At 31.6% G+C, this 13,820-nt stretch overlaps 1 protein-coding gene across 1 annotated transcript in view; it reads right to left on the reverse strand.

Moving 5' to 3' along the window:
- Window positions 1–13,820, reverse strand: part of LOC127063293 (division abnormally delayed protein) — a 107,571-nt gene that overhangs the window by 79,469 nt on the left and 14,282 nt on the right. The gene's annotated exons all lie outside the window — the stretch shown is intronic.

Raw genomic sequence — 13,820 nt, forward strand, 5'->3', positions numbered from 1 at the left:
ATAAAATATCGTCTCTACGGGATTTGTCACCGCAAGGATTTGCCCTGGACCACGGCGGCTTTTATCGTTCGAATCTATAAAAATTCTTTTTTGTCTTCTTTTTTTTTATTCTTTATTTCTTTCCCTTTTTTTCCATCTAATAAACGAATGCAGCCTGCCGAGAAAATTGAGATTGATCGAAAGTAACTGACCTGAAAACTCGAGGAACGTAATCTCTTCGAAAAAAAAGCAAACAAATAAATAAAAAAGTAAAATAAAATAAAATAAAAAAATAAAAAATCTCTATCGCTAATAATCCAAACAAACAATTGATGGCATGTTAGATAATTTAAAAAAAAAATGATAAATAAATAAATAAATAATAACTATACAAAAAGAAGAGAAACGAAAAAGTAAAATTGAAAAATCTCTCTAGCATTTCAACACACATATATATATATATATATATATATATATATATATATAAAAGAGAAAAAAAAACAGAAACAAACAATTTCGATATAAGCCATATTCTCGATTGAATATACGACGAACACCTAAGAATTCGACAGAAAAGAATGAATTTCTATATACATACATACATACATACATACATACATACATAAATACATACGTATGTATACATATATATATATCGAAAGAGAATCCTCGTACGAGCTATCGATAAGCGAAGAAGAGAGATTGAGAAAGAGATGAGACCTTAAAGTAGGGGAAAGGGGTAGGTGAGTGGTTACGGAATATAAGGGTGAAGGAAGGGAGAGAGGGAGGGTGGTAAGGATCGAGATTTCTCGGTTTCTCAGGTCCAAGTCCATGTAGGCGTTTCGTTCCGGATTCCATGTCTTCCTCTTGGACCGTAATGTCAGACTTCTCTCTGACCTCCGCCTTCGCTTCTCTATTGGACCACACGATCAAACCGTGTTTCACCATCGAGACATAAAAGGTGCGTGCTTTTGTTGTCAGACGGTCATTCCTATATAATAACCCTCGAGGGCATCTCGAGGGTGTATCACGCGAGACGTGCTAACCTTCGTAATACGTACCAGAGGATATTTTTCGATCGTAAATCATTTATCATTTATTTTTTCTTTATTTTATCGTATTTATTTTTTTTTTAATCCTTCTTCGATTATTAACTTATTGTTTAAGAATCATAGTGATGTGCAATCAGGGATTTTTTCTTTCCTTTCTTTCTTTTTTCTTTTCTTTTTTTAATTTATACAACGGGTGCGTAATTTTTTTTATGTTATTAATTATTAATTTATTAGTAGATGATTGATGGAGAATTTGCTTAGTTATATATATATATATATATATATATATATATATATATATTGCATTTGTACAGGACGAGCGCCAAAAGCTTTTAGAGCTAATTTTCTATTATTATTCTTTTTTCTCGACAGATTTTTTATACTAACTTTTCAAAACCTATCTTGTAATTTTTTACAATCTAAAGTAAAAGAAAAGGGGTGGGGGAAAGAGAAAGAAATTATCAGTGTTGGAAGGTCTCGAAAAATGGAGCGATCGATATAATAAAAATCATTTAGAAACTTTGGACCCACTCGCTATCTAACATATTTAATTCGTATTAACGTATTAACATATTGAACATATTAAACGTTATTTAACGTATGACATAATACTCTCGAGCTCATATAATCTATTATAATATAATTTGTTAACAATTAATACAGGATCGAATTTTTATTAACAGTTAAATAATTCAATATTAACGCATTATTATTAACATGATTATACATAATAATTATATTTGACTAATTGACTACGTAATTACTATGTAATAACATAGAAAGTATAAACACCTTCAACAAATTTTCATTGTGATTAGAACGAACGAATCTATTAATAATTTAATATATATAAATGTATGCATTAATGATGGTCGCTATAAACGATTAGGAGTATATATGCCAACGAAATCATTTCTACGAATTTCTTAACCATGAAATTTGAATTGAAAGATTCGTATCCTCGCAAAAGTGCGAGTATAGCGAATTCCTAGGCGTGCCGTCGTAACTCGATACGAAAGTGGACGACGATGAGCGTTCTCGCCCTGGACTCTAATATAACGCGAGATAAAACTCTCAGGGAATCTCGGAAAGTCGAGGAGAATAATCTCAGGACTTGCCAGTAGAAATTGCGAGAAACGTTAACTCGATATTATTACGTTAGTCGTGTCTTTTATGCAAACGTAGAAATATTTCGTACGAACGAACGAACGAAAGAACGAACGAACGAACGAACGAACGAACAAGATACTCTTTTACTCTCTTTCTCTGTCTCTCTCTCTCTCTCTTTCTCTCTTTTTGTCTCTGTCTGTCTGTCTCTTTCTTTCTCTTTTTCTTTTTTTTTCTTTAACATTTTATTCATTTCAACCCCCGTAACTCTTCATACGCTACCCCTTGATACATAATTCTTTTGCTTCAATATCGATTTAGTCGAGTAAGTATAATAGTATAAAAAATGTTGATATAATAAAAAGGAGCAAAATGGCAGACAGAATGGAGCCAGCAAAAGTATTTGGAGGATTTTAAAAATCAATTACTCTTTTTTTGAAACCTTTTATACTGATTTATTTGAGCGTATATATAAATATATATATATATATTTTTTTTTAGATTGCAAGAAAAATTTCTATAGCTTTACAGGAAAAAAAAAATGATAGTTTTTTATTACATTTGGAAAACAACAAAGAAAAAAAAAAATGTGTTAATCCAAAATGGCTTCGAGAGAAAGAGTAAATGATTTTTTCTTTCTTTTTCTTTTCTATTTTAGATCACCTAGATTTTTTCGGTCCACTTTGAAAAACTTCTATTCTCCAATCCTGTATTAAAAATTCCAACATTACATATTGGTCAATCCAATAATAGCTCTGTCCCGTTCCGTTTCTCTCGTTAAATATAGATATTCGCTCGTATATACTTTTTTTATTGACCTTATTTACACAATAAAAAGAAACGCGCTAAAATGTTCGACATACTTTTCTATTGTCAACTCAGTTTTTTTCTTTAACTCGTGTCAATACTAACGCGATAAAAGCATCGTAAATGGTATACAAAAATTAGTTTGTAGATTCTACATTTTTCTCAAAAAAAAAAAAAAAAAAAGAATAAATGAATAAATAAAAATAAAAGGAAAGAAACGTAATAAGTAATATTTAATTTTAGGAATAATGAGACTATAATTATCAGTCAATAAGATTCTATTACGTATAACTCATTCATATATTTATTTTCTGAATCACGTATATAACATATGGCGATAGATATGAAAAATCTCTCTCGTATCTATCTTCTGTTTCTCTGTAAATTTTTTCTTTTTTAATATTATTATTTTTCTAATCACAGAAGAGATAATTTTCCCTTTAGAAAAAAAATATATATATATGTTTAATTATAAAAGTTTATAGAGCGTCGTAGTTTAAAAGATCGTCAAGAGAAGAAGTTATTTAAATGAATCGATTACGATTCCATTTTTCGAGGGGCAAATGACCTCGTTAAGAACGTTAATTACTTCAAACTCACTCTCTTTCTCTCTTTTCCTCTCTTTGAAAACAAGCCAGAATTTTTCTTTTGTTTTCAACGTTTCACTCTTTATAGAAAAATCGAGTAATCGTTAAACGATAGATATCTACGATGTATTCAAAATCCATTCAAAACGAGAACGTTTAAAGATATCACGATAATTATATATCAAACCTCTTCCATCAAGAAACTATATACTTTTCATTTTCATTTTCACTGATCATATATAAATGAAATAATAGTATCTGATTAAAACAAAAAAAAAAGGAAAAAAGAAAAGAGAGAGAGAGAGACTGAAAGCATCATTATGAAAAATAATAATGGAGTTAGGTGAAATTCCTAGTAAATTTCGCATTTTCTATTTACGATAAGTGAACTGTGTACCTATAAGAATAGAGATAAGGTGTTAAGGTTCAGATCCATTTTGAAACGCGTCCGACCTTCTTTACTCGATTTATTTTACCTAAGGTGATATGGCGCATGAATACCTGCTATTCGATAAGCCTTCCTGTCTGCCTTCCTCCTATACTATAGTACCTATCATGTAATCGCTTGGACTAAGGTATTGTTCGAATTTACGAGCTTATATACATATTACACATGGCACGTAATACAACAAGGAAACTTGCACCCTTTCATAATATCTGTATGTGTGTTTATGTATGTGCGTGTGTTTGTTTCTCCTTTATACATTTTTATTATTATCCATTTAGTAAAACAGGTTAAAGGATTTTGATGAAAAATTTGTAACGCATTTGGTTTCTATATTATATTATACATCTTTTATATTTGTATAATACACGCATTTAAACATCGCTTAAAATACGTAAAAATTATTTCCTAATTATCCTTCTCCCTGAATACTATCGAATTCAGAATACAAGATGGTATCTAAATTCTAATTTTCGTTCCTACAATTCGAATTAATCTTGAATAAAATCGTTACAAGTATTTCACAAAATCAATGAAAATTATTTTCAAGTAATTCGATGAAATTGAGCCGTATTTAATTTTTGTTTTATTTCTACGTGTCCTAAATAAACACTATTGTCTAAGAAAGAGAAAAAGAGAGAGAAAAAATACAACATAATATATAAACTTTATTCGTACAATTCGAATTAGTCTCGGTTTCGAAAAGTTCGAAGATCGTAAAAGATATTAAAATCCTGCTTGCGATTAATTTTTCATTCATAAACGATTAGCTCGTAAAAGAGAAGAAGAAAAGATGGAAGAATGAAAGGATGAAAAGAATTAATTTAGAAATTTCATTAAAACCTTTCGAACGCCGACATTAACAACTCGAAGTATTCATTGATTCCGCCATAATAAAGCAATTTAATTGGGTAATGGGCGTTCCTGCAACAATAACAGCAGCAGCAGCAGCAACAATAACAAACATCGACAGCATGTAATATATAACACGAAATCTAGGTTCTTGCTTAACACTCGAGGAATTTAGTTCGACAATTTTCAACGTAATGGTGAGAATTAATGTGACGACCCCTTTGGTTTATCGATTATATTCCACTGTTATATATCACGCGAATGTTCTCCCCCACGTTTATTCGGCATTTCGATGGAATTTAATCCTAAGACGTGTGTACTTATACAGATCGATAGATCGATAAAAAAAAAAGACAAAAAAGAAATAAATCATTATCGTGATATTATTTATGTTATACAATAATACAACGATGGTCACCTAAACAACGGAGAATATTTTTTTATATTTCTAAATACACGATCTTGAATATAAAAAATAAACGATGTGAAAAATTTGATTGAAAAAAAAAAAATACACGATTTCTGAATATAAAATAAATATAATTAATATTTAATAAAATGGTATCATTATTATTTTCTAATTCAAAATATTTGTGAATATCTATCTGTAAAAAAGAAAAGAAAAAATGAAATAGAATAAGTAAATAGCTATCTAAACTTTCCGGAAATCGAAATATCGATCATTGCAAATAACAGAGATAGCGAATTAAATGTAAGCAAGTTTTATATAAATCGTTAACCTTGATATTACTTTTTTTCTATTTCTAATTATTTTCATTACAATTATACACGCATATGAATGAACGAACGAACGAACGAATGAATGAACACATTATTATCATATCGTTTATATAAGAATCATCATTTAATTACAAATATATTAAATATAGATCGTGCAAATCGAATGACTGACATACATAACCAACGAGATCATTAACGAAGATATGATCGTTTATTCGAACTCAAGTATATAAATACATACATACATACACACATACATACATACATACATACATACATACATACATACATACATACATACATACATACATACATACATACATACATACATACATACATACATACATACATACATACATACATACATACATACATACATACATACATGCATGCATGCATACATACACGCACATATACATACGTACGTACGTACATGCACATATATATACGTACACACACACACACACACACACACAAAAGCAAAGAAAATGAAGTAGCATCTAGGATCGAAAGGCACGCGCGAGCTCGACGAAACTCGGCTGGTGAATGCAAACGGCAACAATAATAGCAACGCTCTCCCGCTGGGAGGGACCAAGAGAGTGCACTTAGAATCGCAGCGGTCGTACTCGAATGTTTTAACAACCCCACGTGCGAAAACGTAGACTCTTAGAGAGAAAGAGAGAGAGAGAGAGAGAGAGAGAGAGAGAGAGAGAGAGAGACGACCATGGCCCTCGCAAACTCTCGAGTCTCCTCTTTTTCCCCTCTTTAGTTGAGGCGGTTTAAACTTTTGCCGGGCGATCGCTTACGCGAGTCTTTCTTAACGACGCTTACGTAACGTTACAACGACAAGTAGACAACGCAGACTGAATTTAAAGATGTTAAAAGCGTGTGTGTTTTACTTTACAATATCTACCCGCCATATGTACGTATGTATGTTGGTACTTACATGGACTCACATTTACGAGACACGCTAAAGCAAGCGTTCGACTCGTTCGCGACATTTGCAAGACGACGTTTCCACATTGCGTTGCATGATGAGTCATGCGATCTCTCTCTCTCTCTCTCTCTCTCTCTCTCTCTTTCTTTAAGCGAGTTAGCATTCCCGTTTCTGATTAGAGCCATGATAGGACTAACCGACAAGAAGGAACAAAGTTATAATAGAATCGAGGAATCTAACGTTCGAGGATTTAACGTTTTGAATTAACACGATTAGACATTTCCCTATTTAAAATGTTAATTGTGTTATTAGTTATTCGGCACTCTATAATCGATCAATATGCTTGAGAAATATATAATATATGTAACGCTTCAACATTAACGCCCATATAGGTTTCTAATATCCACGGGAATCATAACGTTTGTAGATTTAACGTTTTGGAAATTAACGTTTGATACGACTATGATATTCACGTACGTATGTCGCTTAAATTATTAACGAATAATTCGTTCGTTGATGTGTAATTAATTATTTACCTTGTGCGTGTGTAGGTACTCGTACGTGCGCTTGTGTACATGAAAACATTTCGAATTGAAATAAAATAATAAAAATACATACGCGTAATATATCCAACATAAACTTCTTGATAAATTTCTTGATAAAGTTTCATTGAGAATTTCAATGATTCTCATACGTTTACATTCTATATTCATCACATAATCGTTAATCGATATAACTAATATAAGCATACTTATTCCACGAAATCAGATAAATAAAATATAAGCATGAGAGAGATAAACAGAGAGAGTACATGTGTGTGTGTGTGTGTGTGTGTGTGAGACAGAAATATGATTAATGAAATGAAATCGGTTAGCACTTGGACGTTTAATGGAAGAGCTAATAATTAATTCATTAATATAATAAATTACTTATTTTGTGTGCCTATGTTTTTGTGTTTGTGCGAGAGAAAGAGAGATAACACCCCCATTGAAGTAAAATAATAAAAATATATACACGTAATATATCAACGAATATATAAATCCCTTGATAAAGTTTCATTCAGAATTTCAGTGGTTCTCAAACGTTTTCGTTTAAACTAATTAAATATTCATTAGTCATTAATATATGTAGATAATTCATTCGTTCGTTCATTTCATGAAACTAGATAAATAAAATGTAAACGAGAGAAAGAGAGAAAAACAGAGAGAGAGAGAAATATGATTAATTGGATGAAATTGGGCGGCACTTGTGACGAGCTAATGGAGAGGTTCTTCTCTCGTTGAGTTCGGTGCATACGCGTCGTAGATCAATGCAGCTGCACTCGTCCACGTCCGTTCGCGACTCGACGCGCGGCTTGCGACCTGTCGATCGCACCTGGTGCCACGCTTACAAATACACGTCTAGAGAGTTCGAAGACTTCCTATATATACATATATGTATGCATGTATGTATGTATAAATATATGTATGTATATAGATACATACATCGTATATATCTACGTACATATGTATATACGATCTAACATACATACATAAATACATACATACATACATAATATGCACATATACAGATACGTGCAACGTAGTTTCAGCTTCTCTATTTGATGTTGAGATCCAACAAGCAAAAGCAACAGCAACAGCAATAGCAAAAGTAACAATAAAAGCAACGGCAACAGTAACAGCAGCAGCAACAACAGCAACAGCTTTGCTATTTGTTCTCTCACTCTTTTCATCGGAAAGAGGATTGAACGAAGAGAAAGAGGAAGAAAGAGAGAGAGAGAGAGAGAGACAGAGAGAGAAAAGACAGAGAGAGAAAAAACAGAGAGAAAGAGAGAGAAAGAGAGAGTAGTAAGGGTAGGCTGCTGGAGTGAGGGTGTAGGAGGGGCTGAGGAGGAGGGAGAGGACCGTTCAGTTCGCTTTCTCGCGGCCGTATAAGGTCGCGAGCACGCTACGACTCTCTCTCGGTCCTCTCTCGAAAGTGCAGCTTGCACGAAAGCTGATTCGGTCCCTCCTCCTCCTCCTCTTCCTCCTCCTCCTCCTCCTCCACCTCCTCTTCCTCTTCCTCCTCTTTCTCTCTCTTTCATCTATCTATCTATCCGTCTCTCTTTCTCTTTCTCTCTCTCTGTCTCTCTGTCTCTCTCTATCTATCTTTCTCCTTTTTCTCTTTTTCTTGCGAACGCAACCGACGATCGAAATCGTAATTACGAAAGGCCACGAAAAGGTGACCGTCTCGCCGTTTAAATATCTGAGTATATATCAACGTATGCAAGCGTGTATGTCCGTATTCATTTATATATGTATCATTGCATGCGTATGCGTGGACATTGGTCACGATATTTTTTTATGATAATCGACGTCTACGACCCTGTCTGGAATACCTGTTAGAATTTCTCTTTTTATATTTCTTTTTTTTTTGTTCCATTGCTTTTATTTTTTTTTTCTTTCTAATAACTTTATAGATACTTCATCGATAAGGCATTTAAGCGCGTTAGGATTACGTTAGAAGTATAGTAGGTTTTATTATTCGAATTGCTTATACGGGTTTTACGATTGTGTTATGCATGTAAGTTATGTGAATATATATATATATATAATCATAGGTATTTACATATGTATATCTATATACTTGGTGACTCGATATTATTAGAAATATTTTTTTGTTATGTAATTTTACGAAGAATGATTTAGAACGAATTGTTGAATTTTTGCGAAGAAAATCGTTTTACTATTATGATCGACATGACGAAGCGAGAGTCGTTCTGTGTGTACGTTTCTGTATGTGTCCGTCTCTGTGTATAGGTGTAGAAAATAAAGCAGGAAAGGTCTCGGTGCTCGTAGGGTCTTCTATTCTTACCCGACGAATGTGCGAACGCGAGCGACAACTTCGCTAAGATTAGAAGCAACTACTTACTTTTATTTCGTTACTCGCGTTTCTAACATCTAACTCTCTCACTCCCTCTCCTTTTCTCTCTTTCTCTATTTCTTTTTTTTTAAATCAAAATTTTATTTGTAATCGATATTTGGTTACAATATCGAGGTTACTGAAGTTATTCTAATATTAAAAAATTTAATTACTCGTACGACATATGTAGATATTTAAAAAAAGAAAAGAAAGAAAAAATAGTTTTTCTAAAATAGACAGATCTTTAAAGTTCCTAGACAAGCCAAAAGTTCTTAATTTGATTGACAAAAATCGATAACATACTCGTACTTCGCAGACTTTTTAATTTTACAAACTCGACTTCTATTTCTGAATAATCTAAATATAGAAAAAGAAAAAGGAAAAAGAAAATAAATCAGCCTTAAAATATCTCAGAAAAAGAGCGTAATTGATTTTTTAAATTATTTAGGAATTTTTTATCCGATCTGTATATCTTTTTTCTTCTTTATTTATTTTCTTTCAACTTGTTTCATCATCTAACTCTATATATTTATTACTCTATATATTTATTTTATATTCACAGAATCTTCATCGTATCATTTCTCTCTCTCTCTCTCTCTCTCTCTCTCTCTCTCGCTCTCTCTCTGTTTCTTTATACTTTTCTATTTCTTTTTTTATTTCTTTGTAACCTCGATGTCGCGAATTTTCCGCGTTCGTTAATCCCTCGCAGGTTTCTCCTATGTGATCAACATTTTTCGAGTATTTTACTCTCTCTCTCTCTCTCTCTCTCTCTCTCTTGTATGTTAATCCCAGAAGTTCGCAAAATCTTTTCCCGTTCGTTTACCGTATTCGTAGGCAGTGGAGTCCTGTCTGTACAATATTCCAAGCACGAATTTAAAAGCTCGCTCGCACGTTACCCGTTCTCTCTTTTCGTTCGTTTCATTACCATGTTCTGTTTCACCCCCGTACCTCCACCTCTCTCTCTCTCTCTCTCTCCTTCCCCCTTCCCCTCTCTCTCTTTCTCCCTCGTATCACATATACATACGTTACCTACGTTTCCTAGTCCAACATTTTTTCTTCTTTTTTGTTCCTTTTTTTCTCTCTCTCTTTATATATATATATATATATATATATATATATATATATATATATATATATATACACATTCAAGCAATATCCCAACACACATGGCCGAGCTAGGAAATACTACAAAATCTACCGGTCGAGAGTTTAGGGATTTTCTCAGCTAGCCTGGTAACCAACGAGAGATCGTATAGAAGCTTTAGCCAAAGACCAAGAGAACGAGAGAAAAAGAGAGACAGAGAGAGAAAAGAAACGAGAAAACGAGAATAAAAAATACAGAGAATAGGCAAAGAAAGAAAGAAAGAAAGAAAGAAAGGAAGGAAGAAAGAAAGAAATAACGACGAGAAGGGATTGAGAATAGGAAAAGGACAAAAACTTTAGGAAAACTTTTGGAGAAAAAAGTAAAAGCTTTGCACGTTTCGAAAAGTCTCGCATGGAAAATAGAGAATCAAGCTATCTCGGTCTCGAGCATAAATACGAATGCTTATATACTTACTTATCTATAGCAATGCAAAAGAAAGAACGAGAGTTGAGAGAAAAAAGAGAAAGAGAGAGAGAGAGAGAGAGAGAGAGAGAGAAAAAAATAGATAGAACGAGGTCGTTCATGCGAATAAGAGAGAGAAGCACATGCTATCGGTTGTTTCTAAGTTCTTTCTTTCGTTTCTTCATTTATTTGCTCATTCCGTCATTCGCTTATTCGTTCGTTCGTTCGTTCGTTCATTTTCCACTTTTCAAGCGAGTTTTTTTTCTCTGAGAAACTTTGTTCGTTTGATTTTTGTTAAAACTGTAAAAATATACTTTCTTGATCCTTCAATTGACATAGCTCACATGACAAATAAGCTCGAGATATATATTTTGCTATATTTTATTGTATGTATGTATATATGTATTTATGTATGTATGTATATATGTATGTATGTATTTATGTATATATGTATGTATGTATGTATGTAGGGTTTCCTCAACGATTCGCCTCTTATTTTATCGACAATCGATGGTGAAGAATATCGAGGTTACTAGATCGAATGATTTTTCTTTAGATAAAATAAAAATGGAAGAAGAATTTCTTTCGTCCTTAACCAACAATTGTTTGTAACCTATTATTTTTTATATTTCATCATTTTATTATATTAATTATTATTATTGGATTGGCCAATATGTAATTTAGGAAGTTTTATATATGTATATGTACATTAAAAATATATCAAAAAATATTAGTTTTATTTATTTAAATATTCAATATTATGATATAAAGTATTCAATCTATTCTCTACAATGATATTTATTTGAATATGAAATATTAAATGTTCTGAATTAAAAAGAATTGCCCTATATTTATTCGTCATTTATTCGGATATAAAAACACCGAACATTAAAATAAAATAATACCGTAAAATGTACAATTTATTTTTGTTTACGAAAATATATTCTATTCTTATTTAGATATGCAATAATAAAAATTTGTAATTAAAAAGAAATACTCTACAGTGTTATAGGATATCGAACGTTTTCGATAAAACAAAAAAGAAATATTAATGTTATTTATTTAATTATAATTTATCAAAACTTTCGACATACTTATTGAACAATCCAATATTTTATAATAATTTGACAAAAAATTCTTGTTCTATTTACGACGCGAGACAAATTACTTTTTCTTTTTCTTTTCCTCTTTTACGCAAGACTCATTATTATCGAATAGAAAAATTGTAGTAAATTAAAAAGTTATAAAAAATGTTGTCGCTAAAACGAAACGCTGAACTTGTAAAACTTAACAGCACGTTGGTTCGAACGACAATTTACTTTTTCCTTTAAAACTTATTTTTGATATTTTCGAACAATGATTATTACTATTACACGCAAGTACGTATGTATCACTCCTAATGATGTATTTTATAATAATTTCTAGCAAAAAATTCTTGTACCTATTTCGACGGAAAGAAGTTTCTTTTTCCTTTTACTTTTCTCTTTCTACGCGAGACTCGTTATATAAAAAGGAAAAGAAAATAAACAAATAAAAAAGAATAAAAAAAAAATATTACGAAAAGGGCTAACGTAAAAAATAAATGACAAATAAAAAATAAAAAACCATACAAAAGAATCGGTGAAAAGAAATAGAGGAAGTGAATTAAAAAGGCTAACGTTTCCAAAAAAAAAAAAAAAAAAAAAAGAGAGAGAGAGAGAGAGAGAGAGAGAAAAGAAAAAAATGAAAAGAACAGAGAAGAAGAAAAAGAAAAAGAAGAAAAAAGATACACCTTGTCAAAGTAAGAAATTAAAGTAAAGAAAAAAAATTCGAGTGAAGTGAAAAAAAGATAGAAAAAGTAAAAAAAAAAAAAAGAGAGTGAGAGAGAGAGATAAATAAGGGATCAACCGTGAATACGTCTACGAGATTTGCTATCAAGATCTCCATTCGTATTCGACCCATCCCTTTCGTCCTACCCTCTTGCTCTCCATCCTCCCTCCGTTCTCTCAACCCTCTCTCTCCCCAGTTACTTTCTTCTTCTCACAGCGAGATCGTTTCAAAGTACGTTAGAAATGTTCTCGCGAGCTCGGATTTTATCGGAAAGTCAAATCCGACATCTCTCTTATGGTTTTCCGTAAAGATGAAAAGACAGATCGCGTTGTAGAGATATCTTTGTAGGAGTATTCCTTTCCTTTCCTTTACTTTCCTTTCCGATGACCCTACTTTATCGTACTATCGAAACAGGTACTCCTACTTGGTCGTTATAAAGATACAGATATCGAAAAAGTGGATGTGTATCCGATTTATTCTATTTTATTTTATATATTTTCTTTTTTAAGAAACATTGTATATAAATAAAATGTATAAAAGAAAGAAATTGGCCAAAAGTTCATACGAGTGAAATAAAAATTAATTAAAATTCAAATCTTTTTCGAGACTTTATATATATAATTTTATATGTATAATTCTTCTCCTTTTTTCTTTTCTTCTTTTTTTTTCAGATTATAAAACTACGATAAGAGTCTATGAACTTTTTCGCCAACATGTATACGATCGTCTAAAGCGTTAAGAATTATTTTTATCGAAATTTTTATACTTGTAGAATTAATTTTTTTTTCATACATACATACATATATATATATATATATATATATATATATATATGAACGCGTGATTTTCGAATAAATTTCTTTCACTCGCTCGAAAAAGCGCAATTTTTCAACGATATTCATTTGTGTAAAAAAATGTGTCTAAAAAATCGTGCGATTTTTCTAAAATTCTAATAAATTCGGTTTCAGAGGAAATTGTTCGTAACGCTTTATACGGTTCATTCGACTTGTAAGTAAGTATGTATTTACGTACATATATATATTGATGTATGTGTATA

Source organism: Vespula vulgaris, chromosome 4 (assembly GCF_905475345.1).
Source record: "Vespula vulgaris chromosome 4, iyVesVulg1.1, whole genome shotgun sequence".
Classification (NCBI taxonomy): domain Eukaryota; kingdom Metazoa; phylum Arthropoda; class Insecta; order Hymenoptera; family Vespidae; genus Vespula; species Vespula vulgaris.